Raw genomic sequence first — 15,544 nt, forward strand, 5'->3', positions numbered from 1 at the left:
CATCATAACAGTAGCAGGAACTATGAATTTTTCCAATAGGCAATTTCAGGGTAAACACAATGTATTTGAAAAATAGCCTAGGGTACTGCAATATTAAAACAGTAGGCTACTATCGCTATACTATACCAGCTATTGATAATAAGATTACAGGCTCCCATCTCCCAGTATTCTCTCTTCTGTATCCCGGCACTTAATTTTGCTCCTGGGGAATCTGACTGCTTAAGAGAGGGAAGACCTGGGATGGTGTGAGTAACTCATAAGAACTCTTGTGACGTTATGAGTACCAGACAAACCATATACTCATATCACCTTAGAAAACAAATACTTAAAACAACGTTCTTAAAGTTAGAAAATCATGTCTTCACTTACGTATCTGAATCTAATCACAGTTTTATGCATACGGTTTGTGTATTGTATTGAAATACCAATTCTCTTCTACCAGGGCTTAGGAAAACATTAATCAAATTTCATTAATTCCTAATCCTATGGCTTACATCTGAAATACTGTATCTGGATTTGGGGGCTGCATTTTAAGAGGCACTTTGACAAACTAAAGTGTGTTTAAACGGTGACCAGGATTAATAATAGTAATAAAACATAATTTTAAAAACTTTTCCTTTATTGGGTGTGCTGTGCTAAGCATGTTACATGGATAATTAATTTTAGTCCTGATAATCTTTTACCTTTGAATAAATTGAGGACAGAAAGGTTGAATGCCTGAGGTTACGTAACAAGATGTAAAGCAAGAACCTGAGCTTTTAGCTACTTATTGTACTGCAAAGAATTTGGAAACCATATCACATGAGAAGTCATGGAAGAGCTTGAGTATTTGTTTTGGTGAAGAAAAAACACTGGACCAATGGGAACAAGTCACTGGATGGCAGATTATATTCCAATATGAGAGAGAAATATCTAATTAGTAGAGCAGCTGAACAATGGGGTTGGCTGCTCCCAGATTCCAAAGCTCCCATCCTTAGAATTAAGTATCCAAGCAAAAGTTGGAAGGCTCATTTTTTAGGAACAGATAAAAGATTTCAACTATAAAATATACTGAAAGTATGACATTAGCAAAATGGAACAAATGAACAAATTGCTATTTTCATTTCTACTTACTATTAGAGCAAAAAAATTAAAAGTCTCCAATTTCCTAATGATTTTTTTCTTAGAAGTTGACTCCAGGGTGAATGCCATATTTAGGCCCATCTTCAAAGAATGTGCCAACGGTCTTTTTTCTGATATTTAGTTGTTTTAGAACTATGTAATCCTTAGAGATGACATTCAGGCTCTAACCTCACAATATTATTCTTAGGATTGAATAAGTTAATGTATGAGAAGTGGCTTTGTAATGGTTGTATGCAATATAGATGTAAGGAATCAGCAAACAGAAACCAAATATATTTGAAGTCTCTGCATAGTGATATAGATCTGTCCTTAAATCTACTGAATCGACCTGACATCTGTTTGGAAAATACAGTCAAATAAATATAAGCAAGGTGTATATATATATGCACACACACACACTTTCTTTCATTGACTCAACCAATATGTCCACAATAACTGACTGGCACTTACTACGTGCCAGTAATGCATCATGTCTACAGAAATGGCTAAAAATATGGCCCCTACTCTTTAGGACAGATAGCATAAAAATAAATATTTACAATTCAGTAATTAATGCTAACTGATAAAGGTATAGTGCTAACAAAAGTTTGACCCTCAAAATTGAAATGAAATCAATATTAATGTCTTAGAGATGTAAGGCTGACTTTAACAGAGTCTTTTTCATGGTATACATAATTATCCTTAGTTATACTACTTTATGCTGAAATGGCTGGTATGAAATTCATATACTCTACAAAATCAGCCACACATCAAATCATTCATACATCATGAAACAATTAGCACACTGGTGAAAATCCTGAAACTGAGATCTTGTGCATTCTCATTTTTGCATTGCCTTATTTCCATCCATCTTATGATCCAAGAGCAGGAGAAAAATCTTTGCAAGTAAGGTTTTATAGCACAGAAACTCCATACTGAGCAATGCTCCTGATCACTTGTTTGACTGGGATAGGGTGTCATGTCAATGAGGTGAAAAGAAGCTATGATTCTTAGATTGTAACAGTCAAGCCCAACTCAGTGTACGAGGGAAGTTTGGAGGAAAGCAGAGGAGCAGCAGGAGGAGCATCCAAACTTCACCATGTTGAGCTTCTGTTCACCATCACAGAAGGTGGGAGATATATTTTAAATATTTGTCAAAGCACAATCTACAGTGCGTGGGCTACAACAGATTTATCATGCCAGGAGTTGTTCCAAGACTCAGATGCATAGGAAACAATAATGAGGAAAGGGACACACACGTCAATGTGAAAGCATCATTTGGTCTTCCTATTCCTTTTTAATATGAAAAAGTCTCAGAGTTAGTGTGGTTATCTTTGAAAATGAAGAAACATATGAATAAATTAATTAGTGGCAAAGAAGGAGGAAGGAAAGAAGAGAGCAGAATTCATATTTACTGATTTTTTCTGCTATTAATTTTATTTAATTATAAAGTATTTTCTGTTTGAAAAAAATAACCCAGACACATATTTTAAGTAAAGGTTAGATAATGCAATCTTAGAATCTTTTAAAACCATATTATAAAACTAGATGAACAATTTGGTACATTGAATGAAAATGTCATTTGCATAAACAGGACATATTAAGTTTTACATAGCATCATAACAGCTACAACTACCACAATGAAGTGTGGTTAGTGAAACTCAAGCATTCCTAAGTAGAATGTACACAAAATTTTACTGCTATGCCCTCTTTTTCCTCTAGTTAGATTGGGAGTGTAGTTTTCCAGACAAGCAAGAGTAGTATGGGGGGCATTTCATATAGTTTTAAGAGTTGCTAGCACAATCCAACCCACAGACCTGTCTCTTTAAATAGTTTGCAATGCAATGATTTCAAAGTAATAAGGTACTTCTTGAAGACTAAAAGTGATCTAGATGGAATGGAAATCAAGATAGTTGACAGGTATCCTATAGATTGAATTTGTCATCTGTGGCACATTAGCAAAGAAACTAAAAGGGTAAAATGAAAGAAATACACCATTCCCATTATTTCATGTAAAAACAATGGCTTCCTTAACTACAAATGTTAGCATATCAAGACATTATTTAAAGTATTTTTTCTTTTAATGTCTTTGATTTTGGTGTCAGGGTGATACTGGCCAAATGTGTGGGGAGTGTTTCCTCCTCATTTATTTTCTGGAAGAGACTGCATAAAATTGACATATCTTACATTTTTGGTAGAATTCATCAGTGAAACCATTTCAGCCTGTAGTTTTCTGGAATGTTTTTAACTACATATTCAATTTCTTCAATAAATAGAGGTCTATTCATTATTTCTTAAGTGAACTTTGGTAGTTTCTACCTTAAAATTAATTCGTCTGTTTCATCTAAGTTGTTAAATATATGACCTGTAGTTGGGATTTTCTCAATTACCATTTTGATATCTATGGGATCTGTAGTGATACTCCTCCCTTTCACTGCTGATACTATTCATTTGTATTTTCTCTATTTTAGTCCATCTAACAAGAGGCTTATTAATTTTATTGATCTTAAAGTGTTTTTAATAAACTCAAGATAGTTATGCTGGAAACTAACTTCTTATTCAACATTGGATAAGAGTGACTAATTTTTAAATAAGGATCAATTTTGCTTCTGGAATTTTTTTTATCGCTGTCATCATTTGTATCTGATTAGTTAACATTTTATTCTGTATAACATTTAAACACAGGAGTGGATTTCATGGAAAATTAAGTTGTTTTAGTTGGAATATAAGAAATTTCATTTCAGAATGCCTAAAATTTCATTTCCTATCTACTCTGGCCAGAACTATATGGATCTTCAATGCAACCTATGCCCAGAAACTTGCTCTCAAGTCTAATTGATGAGAAAATATTCTAAAACTTAGTGTTTCTCTAAATTAGAGTACTAGGACCTACACCAGAACTACCTGAATTATAGAACTACTCTTCTAATCTTACAAAGGAAAAGAAAGAAAAACTTGGTAATTTGGGGAGACCCAGATAATCAATATTACTAGTTTTTTTTTACATTACTTTATATTTCATTTTTCACTCACAACACTTGTGAAATCATGTCAGCCCCCACTTTACCAAATTTGTGATTAACATGCAAAGGAAAATCTAACAGGAATTAGAATAACCTCTTCCACACTGTAGTTAAAGACATGCCATTAATACCCAATGCCACTATTCTCCACTAACTAATACAGCATGTAATTTATAATAAAATGTTTTAAGTCTACTATTATATTTAAGTTGCATCAAATTAAGGTTAAGCATAAGTGGCATGCAAAGCCAAACTATAGGAGCAGAAAATTACATGAACAAGCAATGTGATAAAGGTTTTCTGAAATCCATTGATTAATCCATTAATTGCTTTTTTCAAATGCTTATGGGAACATAGTTTAATGACACTTAGAAAATCCTTAACTTAGGGTCAAGCCATTGGTTTATTTAAATATAGGTATAGCCTTGCCTGTATTTTGAGAATTCACATGGACATTCACCACCGATGAAATTGTGCCAATTAAACTGAATAGTTGTATGACTGACCTAACCAGAACCATTAAGGATTTCTAAACGTATTTCATTATGTTCTTAGCACAGTTGACCATATTAATGTTATCAATATCAAACTGCAGGCAAGATTACTTGAGAGCCAGGCAAAAAAATTGAGCATTGTACCTCACTCCCTCTACATTCACCTCATCTATTTTTCTTTTCAAAACAAACTCCTTGCACCAATGATGCTTTCCACTAGCTCTTAAGATCCCCTGTCATGTATTAGAATAAGCACCATTAAAGATGGTAATGGCACCTATGATACATATTCATTACTGATAGCACTATCAAAGCCAAACCTAAATAAAAATTTTCTTCTCAGAAAAAAACTTTCTGAAACATGCTGCTCAGTGGAAAGTATATTTCTTCTAGGCCAACATGGGAAATCTTTCCTTTTGCTTCTTTCCCCTCTCAAAAATGTTTACTTGAGGGAATCTGGAGCTTGAGAACACAACAATAAATAGCCCTACTACTCAATAAATATACTCTGTTAAATCTTATATACAAATATGATGATAAAGGTTTCAAAATGGAATCTTGTCCAATGCTATCTTGGCACTTACAGTTAATCCCATGATGACAAGGCCAGACTCAGTCATAGGAGTCATATTCCATGTTGCCAGGGAGATTTACACTCTTGGGAGTCATATCTCACATAGGAAGGAGGTGGTGAGTTTATTTGCAGAGTTGGCTGAAAGAGAAAGACCATATCTGAGCAACAAAAGAAGTTCTCTGGGGTTGACTATAAGGCGCAGTTATAAATAAGTTTAGCTTTGCCATTGCAGAGATAAGTTCCAGAAGGGCGTGCCTCAAGACTGAGGGCTTGGCGTATTGAATTGGAAGTCCCTAATGCTTGAGAGAATATCAGAAATCTCTCAGGTGGGGGATTTTAATAGTTCCACATTTTTACCCTGTCCCTCAAAAGGTCTTTGCAAATGCTTTTTAATTTTCTGCCCCCAATACTCTGGGATTTGTCGGGGCATTACATTAACCTATACAGAATAACAGAATCTCACTCTCCATTCTAGTTCCACATAATTAGGTTGTTTAAATAAAATGACCAGAGAGGTTAAATTGGATAGTGTGTTATGGAAAATTAAAATTTTGGACCAAATAAATGCTTTCATGGAGACTTTCCAATGCCTTCATATACCTACAAGCAGCAGTTCAGAACCTCTGGTCTCTGCTGATAGAAACCACAAGGAAGAGGATCCTGTAGTCATTTGTTAGTGGAAATTCTGGTCCATCACCTCACCTTCAGTTATAGCCTCCTTCTTCAAGTTTTGAGCTCAGATCATAAAACAGCAATCAACTCCAAGGCTTCTTGCCTTCATTTAAAAAGATAATTTCAATGTCAGTCATTTTGTTTTACACCACATGAGTATAAACTTCACCAAGGTTTGCAGTAAACTGGGAATCCCATATGTTTCTTATCCCCAGCACTCTATACCAGAGAATTGAAAGCCATTCCTTAACTATTCTTGGGCTCTCATTACACCTAAGTGGTGATTTTTTTCTTGGGCTTCATACTGGAGAACATGTTTACAGTCAGGAAAATGTAGCTCTCCCTGTCTATCCCCATCTGACAGCTCAGCATAAAACACTCATCCTGTTTTATGTGCTACCTTGAAGTGAACCCCTCCAGTTGTAGAGGGTGTCTTGTATTGATTCCTAGCTCTAATGCTTTATTGCAGAAGACCCTGGGCTTTGCTGCACTTAGGACTGTTTAGAAGCCTCTCAGTGGTGGGGGAAATCATTTAGTGCCATTCTAATTGCACACATTTTCCTTTCCAGCTGTTTGAACTGCCGTCTCTGGTAAATGACTCAGATATGATCTTTTGGCCACCAACTTTGTCCACTAAGAATGGCCAGCCATGGTAGAAGGCACATCTCCTGCAAGTTTAGGAATTCCCTATAAATTAGGAAGAAAAGCTGCCATTGCAAGAGCAGAATGGTAGCTATGTTTTCTTGTTTAATTAGAATACTGGGGATAAAGCACCATCAAGGTGCCATGATTTAACAAGGTTCAAATTCATCAATGTTTTGAAAGGTACAACATTCTAAACTGTGGAACAAATGAGAGCAAAGGGGACAGAATTCATTGCATAGATTTTGCATGGCTAGTCAGGGGCAGCACCAAGTCCTCACAGACACACAATGACTTAAATTTAGAGAGTAACCTAATCTCCACGTGAGACTGTAGGGGCTATAACAGATCATGTGTGTTGACAGATCATTTCTAAGTGTAAACATTTAAAATACATCACAATATTGTCCTCCTTTGAGAACTGCTTTATAGATTTGTTTGTTTACTGCACAAGGAGGCAAAAATGATATTTTTACATAGATCCAACCTGTCCAAGCCTCTTGGAAACCCTGCTCAGAAAAAAGGGCAACTTGGAGGTTAAGAGCATAGGAACAGGTGATGTCAGGGCAGGATCCAGATCTTCTGTAATTGGGGCCCAGCAATCTTGTCGGGGCCCACTCAGAGTCAAGGTCCATGGGTAGGCTGGACTATGGAAAGAGTCCAGGAGTGATCCAAGATGGCGTCTTAGTAAGGTACATGCGTCTTAGTTCCTCCGACTCCAAATCAACTAATAGGTGAACAGAAACAGTACAAAACAGCTCCCGGGGCTACAGCAGGGAATGGACACACAGCGTAACCAAGTCTGGGCTGGCTAGTCTGACTGCGAAACTCGGCTGCGGTGAGTGAGATCCCCGAGCGGCGGGCGATTTCCCGAGCAGCCACAGCTGCGACGGTCCGAGCTAATCCCTCCCTCCTTCCGGGGCTGGCTGAGAGACTCGGAGAGACAAGCTTCCCAGCCAAGGCGGCCGGCGCCACACTTTTGCGGGCGGCTTCGAGTCCGCGACTACAAGTCTCGGATCAGAGGGCTATCCAAAGTCTGGGCTGGCAAGTCTGATTGCGAGACTTGGCTGCGGCGAGACCCCCGAGCGGCCGCAGCTGCGGCGGTCCGAGGTAATCCCTCCCTCCTTCCTGGGCCGGCTGAGAGTATCGGAGAAGTAAGTTCCCCAAGCCGAGGCAGGCGGCGCCCTTCTTTTGCGGGCGGCTTCGAGTCTCGGCTTTAAGTCCGCGGCTACGAGTCCCGGATCAGAGGGCTATCCAAAGTCTGGGCTGGCTAGACTGACTGCGAGACTCGGCTGCAGTGAGACCCCCGAGCGGCGTGCAATTTCCCGATCAGCGGCAGCTGCGGTGGTCCGAGCTACTCCCTCACCCCTTTCCGGGCCGGCTGAGAGTATTGGAGAAGCAAGTTTCCCAAGCCGAGGCAGGTGGCACCCCTCTTTTGCGGGCGGCTTCGAGTCTCTGCTCCGAATCCGCGGATACGAGTCTCAGATAGGAGGGCTATCCAAGCCGCGGAAGCCCCCCCCCCCCACGGGAGGCTTCCTGGTCCGGTGGGGAATCCCCCAGGCCCGCTGCGGCCCGCAACCAGCCACAGGGTTCCCTCAAGCCGCGGCAGCTGATGCCCCCACCACGCGCGGCCCCTGAACCAACGGAGAGATTTGGATCCGAAATCCCCAGGCCACGGAGATCGGTGACTGGGGGAGACCCATTCCAAACACTTGAGACAAACGTGTGCCACGTGCGCCACGTACTGGGCAAGATAAGAAAAACAGATCCCAGAGATTTCACAGAAAAATCTTACAACCTTGCTGGGTCCAACACCCAGAGAAATCTGAATAAATGCCCAGACGCCAGCAGCAGAAGATAACTGTCCACGCTCAAAAGATTGAGAATATGGCCCAGTCAAAGGAACAAACCAATAGCTCAAATGAGACACAAGAGCTGAGACAACTAATCCTGAATATACGAACAGAAATGGAAAACCTCTTCAAAAATGAAATCGATAAATTGAGGGAGGACATGAAGAGGACATGGGCTGAACATAAAGAAGAAATAGAAAAACTGAAAAAACAAATCGCAGAACTTATGGAAGTGAAGCATAAAGTAGCAAACATAGAAAAAATAATGGATAGTTACAATGATAGATTTAAAGAGACAGAAGATAGAATTTAGTGATTTGGAGGATGGAACATCTGAATTCCAAAAAGAAACAGAAACTATAGGGAAAAGAATGGAGAAATTTGAACAGGGTATCAGGGAACTCAAGGACAATATGAACCGCACAAATATACATGTTGTGGGTGTCCCAGAAGGAGAAGAGAAGGGAAAAGGAGGAGAAAAACTCATGGAAGAAATTATCACTGAAAATTTCCCAACTCTTATGAAAGACCTAAAATTACAGATCCAAGAAGTGCAGCGCACCCCAAAGAGATTAGACCCAAATAGGCGTTCTCCAAGACACTTACTAGTTAGAATGTCAGAGGTCAATGAGAAAGAGAGGATCTTGAAAGCAGCAAGAGAAAAACAATCCATCACATACAAGGGAAACCCAATAAGACTATGTGTAGATTTCTCAGCAGAAACCATGGAAGCTAGAAGACAGTGGGATGATATATTTAAAATACTAAAAGAGAAAAACTGCCAACCAAGACTCCTATATCCAGCAAAATTATCCTTCAAAAATGAGGGAGAAATTAAAACATTCTCAGACAAAAAGTCACTGAAAGAATTCGTGACCAAGAGACCAGCTCTGCAAGAAATACTAAAGGGAGCATTAGAGTCAGATACAAAAAGACAGAAGAGAGAGATATGGAAAAGAGTGTAGAAAGAAGGAAAATCAGATATGATATATATAATACAAAAGGCAAAATGTTAGAGGAAAATATTATCCAAACAGTAATAACACTAAATGTCAATGGACTGAATTCCCCAATCAAAAGACATAGATTGGCAGAATGGATTAAAGAACAGGATCCTTCTATATGCTGTCTACAGGAAACACATCTTAGACCCAAAGATAAACATAGGTTGAAAGTGAAAGGTTGGGAAAAGATATTTCATGCAAATAACAACCAGAAAAGAGCAGGAGTGGCTATACTAATATCCAACAAATTAGACTTCAAATGTAAAGCAGTTAAAAGAGACAAAGAAGGACACTATATACTAATAAAAGGAACAATTAAACAAGAAGACATAACAATCATAAATATTTACGCACCGAACCAGAATGCCCCAAAATACGTGAGGAATACACTGCAAACACTGAAAAGGGAAATAGACTCATATACTATAATAGTTGGAGACTTCAACTCACCACTCTCATCAAGGGACAGAACATCTAGACAGAAGATCAACAAAGAAATAGAGAATCTGAATATTACTATAAATGAACTAGACTTAATAGACATTTATAGGACATTACATCCCACAACAGCAGGATACACCTTTTTCTCAAGTGCTCATGGATCATTCTCAAAAATAGACCATATGCTGGGTCACAAAGCAAGTCTTAACAAATTTAAAAAGATTGAAATCTTACACAACACTTTCTCGGACCATAAAGGAATGATGTTGGAAATCAATAATAGGCAGAGTGCCAGAAAATTCACAAATACGTGGAGGCTCAACAACACACTCCTAAACAACGAGTGGGTCAAAGAAGAAATTGCTAGAGAAATTAGCAAATACCTCGAGGCGAATGAAAATGAAAACACAACATATCAAAACTTATGGGACGCAGCAAAGGCAGTGCTAAGAGGGAAATTTATTGCTCTAAATGCCTATATCAGAAAAGAAGAAAAGGCAAAAATTCAGGAATTAACTATCCATTTGGAAGAACTGGAGAAAGAACAGCAAGCTAACCCCAAAGCAAGCAAAAGGAAAGAAATAACAAAGATTAGAGCACAAATAAATGAAATTGAAAACATGAAAACAATAGAGAAAATCAATAAGGCCAGAAGTTGGTTCTATGAGAAAATCAATAAGATTGATGGGCCCTTAGCAAGATTGACAAAAAGAAGAAGAGAGAGGATGCAAATAAATAAGATCAGAAATGGAAGAGGAGACATAACTACTGACCTCACAGAAATAAAGGAGGTAATAACAGGATACTATGAACAACTTTACGCTAATAAATACAACAATTTAGAGGAAATGGACGGGTTCCTGGAAAGACATGAACAACCAACTTTGACTCAAGAAGAGATAGATGATCTCAACAAACCAATCACAAGTAAAGAAATCGAAGCAGTCATTCAAAAGCTTCCTAAAAAGAAAAGTCCAGGACCAGACGGCTTCACATGTGAATTCTATCAAACATTCCAGAAAGAATTAGTACCAACTCTCCTCAAACTCTTCAAAAAAATCGAAGTGGAGGGAAAACTACCTAACTCATTCTATGAAGCCAACATTACCCTCATACCAAAATCAGGCAAAGATATTACAAGAAAAGAAAACTACAGGCCGATCTCTCGAATGAATATTGATGCAAAAATCCTCAATAAAATTCTAGCAAATCGTATCCAACAACACATTAAAAGAATTATTCATCATGACCAAGTAGGATTCATCCCAGGTATGCAAGGATGGTTCAACATAAGAAAATCAATTAATGTAATACACCATATCAACAAATTAAAGCAGAAAAATCACATGATCATCTCAATTGATGCAGAGAAGGCATTTGACAAGATTCAACATCCTTTCCTGTTGAAAACACTTCAAAGGATAGGAATACAAGGGAACTTCCTTAAAATGATAGAGGGAATATATGAAAAATCCACAGCTAATATCATCCTTAATGGGGAAAAATTGAAAACGTTCCCCCTAAGATCAGGAACAAGACAAGGATGTCCACTATCACCACTATTATTCAACATTGTGTTGGAGGTTCTAGCCAGAGCAATTAGACAAGAAAAAGAAATACAAGGCATCAAAATTGGAAAGGAAGAAGTAAAACTATCACTGTTTGCAGACGATATGATACTATACGTCGAAAACCCGGAAAAATCCACAACAAAACTACTAGAGCTAATAAATGAGTACAGCAAAGTAGCAGGTTACAAGATCAACATTCAGAAATCTGTAGCATTTCTATACACTAGCAATGAACAAGCGGAGGGGGAAATCAAGAAACGAATCCCATTTACAATTGCAACTAAAAGAATAAAATACCTAGGAATAAATTTAACTAAAGAGACAAAAGACCTATACAAAGAAAACTACAAAAAACTGCTAAAAGAAATCACAGAAGACCTAAACAGATGGAAGGGCATACCGTGTTCATGGATTGGAAGACTAAATATAGTTAAGATGTCAATCCTACCTAAATTGATTTACAGATTCAATGCAATACCAATCAAAATCCCAACAACTTATTTTTCAGAAATAGAAAAACCAATAAGCAAATTTATCTGGAAGGGCAGGGTGCCCCGAATTGCTAAAAACATCTTGAGGAAAAAAAACGAAGCTGGAGGTCTTGCGCTGCCAGACTTTAAGGCATATTATGAAGCCACAGTGGTCAAAACAGCATGGTATTGGCATAAAGATAGATATATCGACCAATGGAATCGAATAGAGTGCTCAGATATAGACCCTCTCATCTATGGTCATTTGATCTTTGATAAGGGAGTCAAGCCAACTCACCTGGAACAGAACAGTCTCTTCAATAAATGGTGCCTAGAGAACTGGATATCCATATGCAAAAGAATGAAAGAAGACCCATATCTCACACCCTATACAAAAGTTAACTCAAAATGGATCAAAGATCTAAACATTAGGTCTAAGACCATAGAACAGTTAGAGGAAAATGTAGGGAGATATCTTACGAATCTTACAATTGGAGGCGGTTTTATGGACCTTACACCTAAAGCAAGAGCACTGAAGAAGGAAATAAATAAATGGGAACTCCTCAAAATTAAACACTTTTGTGCATCAAAGAACTTCATCAAGAAAGTAGAAAGACAGCCTTCACAATGGGAATCAATATTTGGAAACGACATATCAGATAAAGGTCTAGTATCCAGAATTTATAATGAGATTGTTCAACTCAACAACAAAAAGATAGCCAACCCAATTACAAAATGGGAAAAAGACTTGAATAGACACCTCTCAGAGGAGGAAATACAAATGGCCAAAAGACACATGAAGAGATGCTCAATGTCCCTGGCCATTAGAGAAATGCAAATCAAAACCACAATGAGATATCATCTCACACCCACCAGAATGGCCATTATCAACAAAACAGAAAATGACAAGTGCTGGAGAGGATGCGGAGAAAGAGGCACACTTATCCACTGTTGGTGGGAATGTCAAATGGTGCAACCACTGTGGAAAGCAGTTTGGCGGTTCCTCAAAAAGCTGAATATAGAATTGCCATACGATCCAGCAATACCATTGCTGGGAATCTACTCAAAGGAATTAAGGGCAAAAACTCAAACAGACATTTGCACACCAATGTTTATAGCAGCGTTATTTACAATTGCAAAGAGATGGAAACAGCCAAAATGTCCATCAACAGAAGAGTGGCTAAACAAACTGTGGTATATACATACGATGGAATATTATGCAGCGTTAAGACAGGATAAACTTATGAAGCATGTAATAACATGGATGGACCTAGAAAACATTATGCTGAGTGAGTCTAGCCAAAAGCTAAAAGACAAATACTGTATGGTCCCAATGATGTGAATCGACACTCGAGAATAAACTTGGAATATGTCATTAGTAACAGAGTTCAGCAGGAGTTAGAAACAGGGTAAGATAATGGGTAATCGGAGCTGATGGAATACAGACGGTGCAATAGGACTAGATACAAAAACTCAAAAATGGACAGTACAATAATACCTAATTGTAAAGTAATCATGTTAAAATACTGAACGAAGCTGCATCCGAGCTATAGGTTTTTGTTTTGTTTTGTTTTGTTTGTTTTGTTCTTATTATTATTACTTTTATTTTTTTCTTTATATTAACATTCTATATCTTTTTCTGTTATACTGCTAGTTCTTCTAAACCGATGCAAATGTACTAAGAAACGATGATCATGCATCTATGTGATGATGTTAAGAATTACTGATTGCATATGTAGAATGGTATGATGTCTAAAAAAAAAAAAATGGTCCGCACAATACTGCCTAATTGTAATGTAATTATCTTGGAACGCTGAATGAAGCTGCATCTGATCTATAGTTTTTTTTTGTTTGTTTTGTTTTTTTTTTTCTCTTATATATTTTTGTACTTTTTATTTTTATTTGTGTTTTCTCTCTGTGTTATCACTTTATTTCTTTTTCTGTTGTAGTGCTATTTCTTTCTCTAAATCGATGCATATGTACTGAGAAATGATGACCATACACCTATGTGATGATATTAAGAATTACTGATTGCATATGTAGAATGGATTGATTTCTATTGTTGTGTTAATTTTTTTAATTAATAAAAAAATTAAAAAAAAAAAAAAAAAAAGAAAGAGTCCAGGAGTAAGCACACAAACCTTCTCCATCAGGGGCTCTATGGGAACAGTCTGGGGACAGAGCAGAGCCTCAAGAGGGAGAAGGTTGTGCTATGGCAGTGGCAACCAGTGGAAAATCTTGTCAGGCAAAGAGATGAGGTTGTCCAGTCCCAGAAAAACTATGAGCTCTAGAGACTCCTCACTCCAACTGCTTCTGCACAAGGCAGTGTTGCTCCACTGCTTCCATGCTGCCCATTCTGATGCCTGAGAGAGTCAGTAGAGACCACATGGGAAGGGCTACATGTGTATCTATTTTTCTTTTCTTTGTCTTCTTCTTAACTCATCCAAAAAATGTCAGGTGCAGGGACACAGTGAACTTTAGGTCCACCCACTTGTTCCCCAACTCATGTGGGCTCACAAGAGTGCCCATTCCAACATGGGCACCCACTAAAGTACTTCCAGCATATACCTCTGTGAACATAAACCATAAAGGTAAATAGTGTTTACCACTTTGAAGTTGGTACTTTTGAGGAAGTAGAAACACTCTGGGGCAGGGGAAACTCCAGAGGGAAAGGTCTTACAAGAGGACCTCCCCTTTTCTATATCTCCTTGGTGCATCATTTGAAGGGACTTGATGCTGGATTTAGGCCCCACTGAGCTCTGGTTGCCCACCTGGGAATAGACTCATGCCAAGGTCATTTCCCCCCACCAAGTTAAATACTTTGTATCCTGATTTTTGCATCTCTCATCCATATCCCTGGGTGACTGACTCTGGGCATTTCATGGTTGGCTGCAAGACACAGTTCAGCCTCCTGAGGCACTCTGGATCCAGCCTGTGTGAAGAGGAGGAGACCCTGCCCCTCCTGTGGGGTCTCTGGCCTTTGCAATGCTGCACTGCATAGATCTTCTGGACATGAAGGAAGCTGGGCAGGACCCTGAGGAGAAAACGGCAGTGCATCTGGATAAGAGCATTTCTGAGAAATAAGTTGTTATAAAAACCTATGGGTATGAAATGGCTCCCTGAGAACAGCTGGTGATGCTTTTAGTCACAGGATATGGAAAATGTGTTATTGTGGAAAAACAGTAGCTCCATTCACCACTCACCATCACTGTGCCATGCACAATCATGTTCATATTGCAGCTGAACAGTATTTTTCCCTTTACGTGCAATATCCATCTCATACATCCTCTGATGCCACTGTGGAGCATGTTATTACAGCCTGAGATCAGTTGCAATTATGCAATTAGTTACACCACATAATGGTCCATAATCCAGCTGGAGATTAATGTCTATGCTACTGAAAGACAGTCTTTCCTGATTAGCTTCCTCTGCTGATGCAGAGAGGTACTTTTCTACTGACATCACAACACCTCTCCTAAGACTAACAAACAAATCAATCTTTCCTTCTCGATGAAATCCAGGATTTTGACACATTATTTGTGTAGAACAGAGTTAAATAAGTACATAACGTAATAAGCTCCGGGGGGAGATTTTTGCGTAATGGTTGTTCTGTTATGCTTTCTTTCATTCCATGGTATTTGAGAACAGGACTAAAGAACTAGTTTTGAAAGATGCTGCAGCAGAAACCGAGAAGCACTA

The sequence above is a fragment of the Tamandua tetradactyla genome, chromosome 6 (genome assembly GCF_023851605.1).
Source record: "Tamandua tetradactyla isolate mTamTet1 chromosome 6, mTamTet1.pri, whole genome shotgun sequence".
NCBI lineage: Eukaryota > Metazoa > Chordata > Mammalia > Pilosa > Myrmecophagidae > Tamandua > Tamandua tetradactyla.